The sequence below is a fragment of the Anabrus simplex genome, chromosome 5 (genome assembly GCF_040414725.1).
Source record: "Anabrus simplex isolate iqAnaSimp1 chromosome 5, ASM4041472v1, whole genome shotgun sequence".
Taxonomy (NCBI): Eukaryota; Metazoa; Arthropoda; class Insecta; order Orthoptera; family Tettigoniidae; genus Anabrus; species Anabrus simplex.
The window spans coordinates 33,521,741-33,530,659 of NC_090269.1; the positions used below are offsets into that span (position 1 = coordinate 33,521,741).

Consider the following 8,919-nt stretch of genomic DNA (forward strand, 5'->3'; position numbering starts at 1 on the left):
GCCAGTGATGATGTTACTCCACTATCATGCCCCCAAAAATAGTTATTACCAATTCCTCATAACATTAATTGAAAAGAAAGAGCTCTAAGTTTTCAAAGAAAGAGGGTACTGGTGGAAAATAAATAATGAAAAAATAAAAAAATAAAAGGACCACATAATTAAGAAAAAGTAGTAAGTCAGAATAGTATACAAGCAAAATAGAACAAGGAAACTTGACACCTTAGGCAAAGGCTTTCATGTAAAATGTGGAAAACACTCATGTAAAAAGTTAAATTGTAGTTGTACTGTATTGTAGGCCTATATACAGAATACAAAATTGCATGCTTTATATATTTTTAAAAATAAAGAACACAAACTGATATATAGGAACAAAAACTGGTTCGTGCACGTTAATATATATAGTACAGTATTATGCAAGGGCACCCACCCCACTCTCAGGCAAAGGCAAAAATCTAGTGTAGACAGGTGTTTTCCTTTCAAGAAAATGATTTAAAAGTCAGTATTACGTAGAAGCGATAGTACCGTCCCCCATCAACAGGCAGGGGATACTGTGGATTATTCTACCACAGAATACAAGTCACCATTTATCTTCCAAAATATCAAAAATACTATGTACCCCCAGGTCTGCCCCCCCCCCCCCCCCCCCCCCCGCCTACAAACTGTCACATGGGCGCCAATGGTATTATGTAAAATCATTTATGTATGTAACTTTTATATTCTTCAGTTTGCCAAAACTAATTTTTGAATAAATACATTTTTAAAAAATTCCTGAAAAAGAAACTTCATTTATAATTAATATACATGGAACCAAGTCTAGAACTTAATCTTCCTCACTTTCAGCTTGAAAAATATAGAAAAAATTTCACTGAGATCAATTGCCTCAGCTCCTGTTTCATAAACAACATTGACAGCCTAATGAAAATTCTCAATTTTGACCATTTTCTTGCCTCAAATCAGTCTGTATTGACTCCATTCATGGAAATAAATACACTGGGTTATTGATGGCTCTGCCCTGTCAATATTTATTATAATGTTGTTAGTTTAATCTATTATCAATCATACATGTTTTCAGAAATGGCCATTCTCTTCATCATCATCATCATCATCATCATCATCATCAGTTTACCCTCCAGGTTTGGTTTTCCCTCGGACTTAGCGAGGGATCCCACCTCTACCGCCTCAAGGGCAGTATCCTGGAGTTTCAGACTCTTGGTCGGGGGATACAACTGGGGAGTATGACCGGTACCTCGCCCAGGCGGCCTCACCTGCTATGCTGAACAGGGGCCTTGTGGAGGGATGGAAAGATTGGAAGGAATAGGCAGGGAAGAGGGAAGGAAGCGGCCGTGGCCTTAAGTTAGGTACCATCCCGGCATTCGCCTGGAGGAGAAGTGGAAAACCACGGAAAACCACTTCGAGGATGGCTGAGGTGGGAATCGAACCCACCTCTACTCAGTTGACCTCCCGAGGCTGAGTGGACCCCGTTCCAGCCCTCGTACCACTTTTCAAATTTTGTGGTAGAGCCGGGAATCGAACCCGGGCCTCCGGGGGTAGCAGCTAATCACGCTAACCTCTACACCACAGAGGCGGACCATTCTCTTCATCACTTATAATAATATTATAAGCAAAAGCTCCTTATTATTTAAGACCCTTTATCATAAATTACAGTTAAAATGTCCCTGGCCAGCAAGCGAAATGAAACATGCTGCCTTGATACATTATAAATAAGAACATCATCTACCTGGCACACACATCACATTTCAAAGACACAGCGGGATTGGTGGATCAGTTCTGTTTTAAATTGGGCTAGAATTTGTCATAGCATGAGGTTGCTCTTCTGAAGCATACAAAAAGGCACAATACGTTTTTAATTATAAGACACAGATAGCCAAAAATTTGAAAGAGAAAATCATTCTATCACCATAGCTGGATTACAAGTTATTAATAACTTCAGCAATCAAGGCCATAGTTTTTAATAAATTTTCAACATTTTGACTTCATTCTTATAATAGTGGTGCCATTTTATGAAATCTTTTAAAGCGAGTTTTTGGCTAGAATAGACGCAGCAACTTTTAGTGAACATCAGAAAATTTTAAGTGTTTAAAGTTTATAGTAATGTTTAATTGTAATTTATGTAAAGGGTCTTAGATAATAAGGAGATTTTGCCTGTGACGTTTTTATCGCTGATGAAGAGAATGGTCATTTCTCGAAACAAATATGATCAATGAAAATCCACAGCCTGCTTACAGTCATTCGACCATGTCAGGAATGGAATGAATGAAGCCCCCATCTAGCAGCGAGGATAGGAATTGTGCCGGCTGCCAAAGCCTGTAGCACTCCTCTGGGGCAATGATTAATGAATGAAAGATGAAATGAAATTATATTGGAGAGTGTTGCTGGAATGAAATATGACAGGGAAAAGCAGAGTACCCAGACAAAAACCTGTCCCACCTCCGCTTCATCCAGCACAAATCTCACATGAGTGACTGGGATTTGAACCATGGAACCCAGCGGCGAGAGGCCGATGTGCTGCCGCCTGAGCCATGGAGTCTAAGTATGATTGATAATTGATTAAATTAACAAAGCTATAATAAATATTGACAGGTCAGACCCATCAACAACTCAGTGTATTAATTCCATGAACCTAATAAAAACACACTCAAACTTGGACTAATGGATTAATGAATAAAACAACAGGATTATCAGCCCCTTTTTAAAGATGATTTGAAAGGAAGGAAAAGGAATAGTTCTGCCACTGCAAAGGAAAGGAGTAACATTTAAAGGAAGAGAAGGACCATGACAGACTATGTAAGGCCTCTCTAGCCTGATACCATCAAAGTGGGAAAAGCACCAGAGCTGACCAAGGGAAGCTGGAAAGGAAATATGAAACAGGAGCCAATTACAAGTAAGAGGAAGCAATTCTGAGGCCATGAGATCATCACAACATGCCCTACAAATTCTGTTGTGGCATGATGGCTTTTCAGCAAATCAACTGTAGTTTGTGCCGTGGCCAAATTATGTGGAATTTAAAGGTAGGTCAATGAGGTTGACATTTCAAGTAACAGTCATAGTCATATGGCTGTGATCAAGATATCAACAATTACATAAAACTGCAAGCTAACTTGCTTCATTGTTTAGTTTTTGCTTTACAATGGTGAAGAGGAAGCAATGCCAGAATCAGTTGATTCCACAAACATCTCTTCAGCTGGAGAATATGAATAATTACAAATTCCTTGGTACAGTATCAGTAACTAAGAATAATTAAGCTAATCAAAACTTTTTTAACAAAAAAAAAAAGCTATTTTTTCAGGGCGTCAACCTATAGAGATCCTTTGCCCCTACTTGTACCATATGATATTGGAATTTCAGAAGTGTAGTGTGTTGAATGTGAGGAAAGGAACGTTAAGGATGACACAAACACCCAGTCCCCAGGACAATTAAAAACCCCTAACCCGGCCGGGAATCGAACCCGGGGCGACAGGCTCATGCATTGCCCCCTACACTGCGGGGCCAAACTAATAAAAACTTACAACAATTGTAAAAATTATTGTTTCATTTTTTGTAAAATTAATCATGGTAGAAGTTGCTGTAAAGTCTTCATTAAATTAACAACTGGTAGTAAGAATTGCAAATCTATTCTTTGTGCTGATTAAACTAAACAAATCTAATGTATTTTGATGCACTAATTTCAGATATGGCACTCATTTAGTTGTGCCACTTACATTTTTGAAGCACATTTAGGTTTCCAGTGAGCGTATCTGGTTAGCAAGCCCAAACAAATAGGATACGGTACTGCAGTTTTATGACAATTATTAACTGAATGTTTACTTATAAATAAGATTAGCATGTTTTTGACAAACACTGTTCTTTTCTGAAGTGTGGTCGTCATCGACAGTAATTTAGCAATGCTTCTGAACATCTCTTACTCTTGTTGATGTTGCTGTGTATTTTTGTGACACTAAGAATCTACGTGTGAATTGTGAATTATAAGTCAGGTGTGTTTTCTATTAATTACCTGCAACTGCATTAATAACCTGTACATATAAGAAAAATATGCAGTTGGTCCACCTTAGTCAATGCATAAATGTATCTTACAAAGAACTTTCAGAAATATCGCACAATAGGTATATACATGTTTTGGCCCATTTTTGCTTCGTTTGTGGTGAATATTCCCTGAAGTCATAGATCAAATCCATCACTCCTTTAGTAAAAATGGCACATGAGCTATATTTTGGAAGTAAAGTTGATGAGGGAAATGACTGAGCACCAGATAAACATTGCACTAGATACTTGTGATATTCATATGGTTGACTAACTGGCACTCACAAAGCAATGCCCTTTGGAAACCTAAAGACATGGAGAGAATAGAAAGATCATATTACAGATTGTTGTCCGTCTCCATAGCGTATCAGTTAGCACTATTTGCTGCCATTCTCGGAGGTTTGTGTTCGATTCCTGGTACTGTTGGGCATAAGGATGTAAAAGACATTCTTCAGTTCTCAAATCCTTTGATAAGAATTAATCAGTCACCACTGATCTGTTACCCTGGTGCTTGCCTAGGTTTTTCTTAAATTCTTTCACAGGAGTCGGAAATTTATCAAACAACTCCCTTGGTAACTCTTTCAAATCCTATAAACAAAAATTAGTCCCAGATTTTCTCTCTCGAATTTGAACATGATCTTCATATTATTGTTATATTTCCTACTTTAAAAAATCTCCATTCAAGCATATTCATCTACTAATTCCACGCCATCTCTCCAATGGCAGCTCAGAACATACTGCTAAGTCAAACAGCTCACCTCCTTACTCCCAACCCAAAGTTTGCACATTCTTGTAAGGCTACCATTTTTAAATAATATAGAGTTTGAGGGATGTTGCACCATTCAAAACATTGCAAAAATATATTAAATTATAAGAAGACCAGTTTCGACTCCCTTGGAGTCATCAGTTCTTGGTGAAAATTATATCAAGGGGAATCTGATAATCATCATAACGAAAAACCATGTACCTATAGGTGGTTTAATATATTATATTTTATTATAATTTAATATATTTTTGCAATGTGTTGAATGGTGGAACATCCCTCAAACTCTATATTATTTGTTAAACGTCAACACTGAAATGAAGATCATAACTTACGATAGACTACCCTTTTTGTCAGAAACCACCCAGAACAAACCGTGCTTCTTTCCTTTAACAATGAATTATAACAATTTCAGTAACAGTACCTACTAGTAGTGATCTAGTCATTCAACGTTAATAACACCAACTCCATCAGGGTACTGTAACTTAGCATATTTTAGTAATAGGAGCTATACCTGCAAGTCATGAAATCGTGTTCAAATTTTCCGTTGGACTTCCTTGAAATGTTGTTGCCGTGGTTATAATAATATGTTTACGTCCTTTTTTGCTAGGGGCTTTACGTCGCACCGACACAGATAGGTCTTATGGCGACGATGGGATAGGAAAGGCCTAGGAGTTGGAAGGAAGCGGCCGTGGCCTTAAGGTACAGCCCCAGCATTTGCCTGGTGTGAAAATGGGAAACCAGGGAAAACCATCTTCAGGGCTGCCGATAGTCGGATTCGAACCTACTATCTCCCGGATGCAAGCTCACAGCCGCGCGCCTCTACGCGCACGGCCAACTCGCCCGGTAATTTTTACGTCCTACCAACTACTTTTACGGTTTTCAGAGATGCCGAGGTGCTGGAATTTTGTCCCACAGGAATTATTTTAAGTGCCGGAAAAACTACCGACACGAGGCTGGCGTATTTCACCTTCAAGTATCATCGGACTGAGTCGGGATCGAACCGCCAACTTGGGCTCAAAAGGCCAGCGCGTCTATCACCTGAACCACTCAGCTCCGTATGTGGTTTAACTCCACGAAAACAGAAATGTCTTTCCAATCCGAACCCGTATCAATACAAGTACGCGCAGAGTACAAACAATGCAGATAGGAAGTTTATAAAACAACTCAAGCATGCAGTAAGTAGCCTACACTGGGCTAGTGTAGCGATTAAAACAAAATGCAGATAATGACACACTGTCTATGTGTCTAAATCCCCACTTCTGAAGCTCTAACTTATGAATGGCCCGTGGTTTATCGAGACGACTACTGGCCAGCAGATAGAGTCATTCGGCCATCTCATCAACCAGGTTTCCTGTCTTAGGTTAAGAGCTCCTCAATTGATCTCGTAAGGCTGAATCGTGAACTTCGTTCAAAGCTTAGACCATGGCCATCACACTTCGCGGATTCTGTTCAGCCGTCTCTAGGAAACTGCAGAATATACTGATACCAACACCGATGACTCTTTATTGAATACTAGCATTAATTATGCTCTGGTGTTCTATACAGCAAATATTTTCTCATAAACAAGAAACAAATAATGGAACCTTTGGATAAAATGCATAAGAGCTTCACCTCCATTATGCTGCATAATAATAATAATAATAATAATAATAATAATAATAATAATAATAATAATAATAATAATAATAATGAAATGAAAACCTACAATCTGTTTTCCAGTCATTGACCGGGTCAGGAATGGAATGAATGAAGCAAATATAGGCTGTTAGTACGATGGGGTCGCCACTCCCAAAGTGATTTATTAATGACTGATAGATGCTATGAAATGTGAATAGAGAGTGTTGCTGAAATGAAAGATGACAGGGAAAACCGGAGTACCCGGAGAAAAACCTATCCCGCCTCCGCTTTGTCCAGCACAAATCTCACATGGAGTGACCGGGATTTGAACCACGGTATCCAGCGGTGAGAGGCCGACGCGCTGCCGTCTGAGCCACGGAGGCTAATAATAATAATCATAATAATAATATGACGAGTACAAAATGTATCCGCGTCGTAACACTATGCCGCACTCTATGTGAAGAACGGAGTCAAAGCTGAGTGCAGTGGTTTGAACATAGGCCACTGCGACTACTGGCGGCTATTCTGAATGTGGTCTTCTCCACTTCCACCGAACAATGTTTGATTGGTTCTTTGTTTCACCTTTCGAAGAGCCTATCATTCTACTGTAGGTCCTATATCGTAATATTAACAGCTAGATTATTACAGACATTGCATTAATACAGGTAACGCAACAGATTATTCACATATCGGTATAGGCTACTCACAAAATTGGTGACTAGGATTCCTTAAATAACGGCAGAAATCATTTTGGTTTTTCAGTGCCTAGCTAATAAATTACTGAAGTCTTAAAACACGCACCTTGTCTGATCTTTTAAAATTAATTCAACTAACAGTCAAGATTGTATAAAACAAAGTCTATAAATATTAATAAATCGTACTTCCGATTAGTGGACTTATAAACCACGCGATGACATTAGGCGTACTAACCTGTCAAATGAGATAGCTCCGCGTAAGTTTAGCACTACTATCACTCGCCACAACCTTACAGCCAGACGGCTGTCGCAACACTGAACTGCGATCGGCTGCTCGCTGTCAGTGGTCAGTACACACCGACAGGAAAGTGAATAGCTGTGTACTCCACCTGCCAAACGGGTGGGCCGCATTTAACGCTCGTTATCTCACTCGAGAACGATAACAACAGCTACGTCATGATCACGAAGTCCGTGATCATCCTGTCACCTTAATGAGTCGTCGAACTGCCAGATCTGGTCACTTTCAACACATCAAAAATCACCCAGTCCTTATCTAGCATCCTTCCATCTTACCATGAGCAGAGGAGTAAACGAATATTCAGAAAATCAAATCAGAGCACCTAAAATCTATATCATTATATAAAATAAGAGTTTTGTCTCTACATTGCTAAAATAATGGCGTTTCTGTATCGGTTGTGTCCACAGTAACAAGTAAATGCATTTTTTAAATATTTTCCGTAATCTCTGTCTGTACGTCTACACGCGCTTCACGAGAAAATGGCTGAAGAGAATTTAATGAAAATTGGTAACTAAAATCGGGGAATGGGGCACTACAATCTAGGCTATAAATAATTGTATTCACGCTGAGTGAAATGGTAGTTTAGGGCAAAGGCTAACATTTAATTCTCAAATATTTCCGAGCATTTATGTCTTGTACATTTCTACCGTACCGGCTATAAGAGAGATAGATATTCATGAATTTCGATTTTTGTTCCTAAGTCCATATCAACGCCGAACCATGAGAAAATGGGTGAACAGAATTTACTGAAAATCGGTATGTAAAGTCGGAGAATAAGGCACTACAGTCTAGGTCTAGGATATAAATAATTTTATTCACGCTGGATAAAATGGTAATTTAGACGAAACGCCTAAAATTTGATTTTTAAATACCTGTGTTATTGGTCCTATCGAAAAGTACTTCATACAGGGCCGAATTTAACTACTGCAACGCATCTGGGCCCAAATAATTTTGCGCTCCCCTTCCTTAAATTTGACAAGACAACATTGTAATTTATTACTATTATTTTAATATGATGAATAAAGTAATATAGTGGAATGCCTCCAAGATAAAATATAAAAAGAATAAATAATAATAATAATAATAATAATAATAATAATATCGCCTCTGTGGTGTAGTGGTTAGCGTGATTAGCTGCCACCCCCGGAGATCCGGGTTCGATTCCCGGCTCTGCCACGAAATTTGAAAAGTGGTACGAGGGCTGGAACGGGGTCCACTCAGACTCGGGAGGTCAACTGAGTAGAGATGGGTTCGATTCCCACCTCAGCCATCCTCGAAGTGGTTTTCCGTGGTTCCCACTTCACCTCCAGGCGAATGCCGGGATGGTACCTAACTTAAGGCCACGGCCGCTTCCTTCTCTCATCCTTGTCTATCCCTTCCAATCTTCCCATCCCCCTACAAGGCCCCTGTTCACCATAGCAGGCGAGGCCGCCTGGGCGAGGTACTGGTCATACTCCCCAGTTGTATCCCCCGACCAAGAGTCTGAAGCTCCAGAACACTGCCCT

The 8,919-nt window shown here is 39.4% G+C and overlaps 1 protein-coding gene across 1 annotated transcript in view; it reads right to left on the reverse strand.

Moving 5' to 3' along the window:
- LOC136873702 (probable Na(+)/H(+) antiporter nhx-9) overlaps positions 1-7,466 on the reverse strand; it is a 120,594-nt gene extending 113,128 nt beyond the window's left edge. Inside the window, exon 1 of the mRNA XM_067146832.2 lies at positions 7,352-7,466. The gene's annotated coding sequence lies outside the window, so the exon portion shown is untranslated. The remainder of the gene's footprint in view (positions 1-7,351) is intronic.
- Between the last annotated feature and the right edge of the window lie 1,453 nt (positions 7,467-8,919).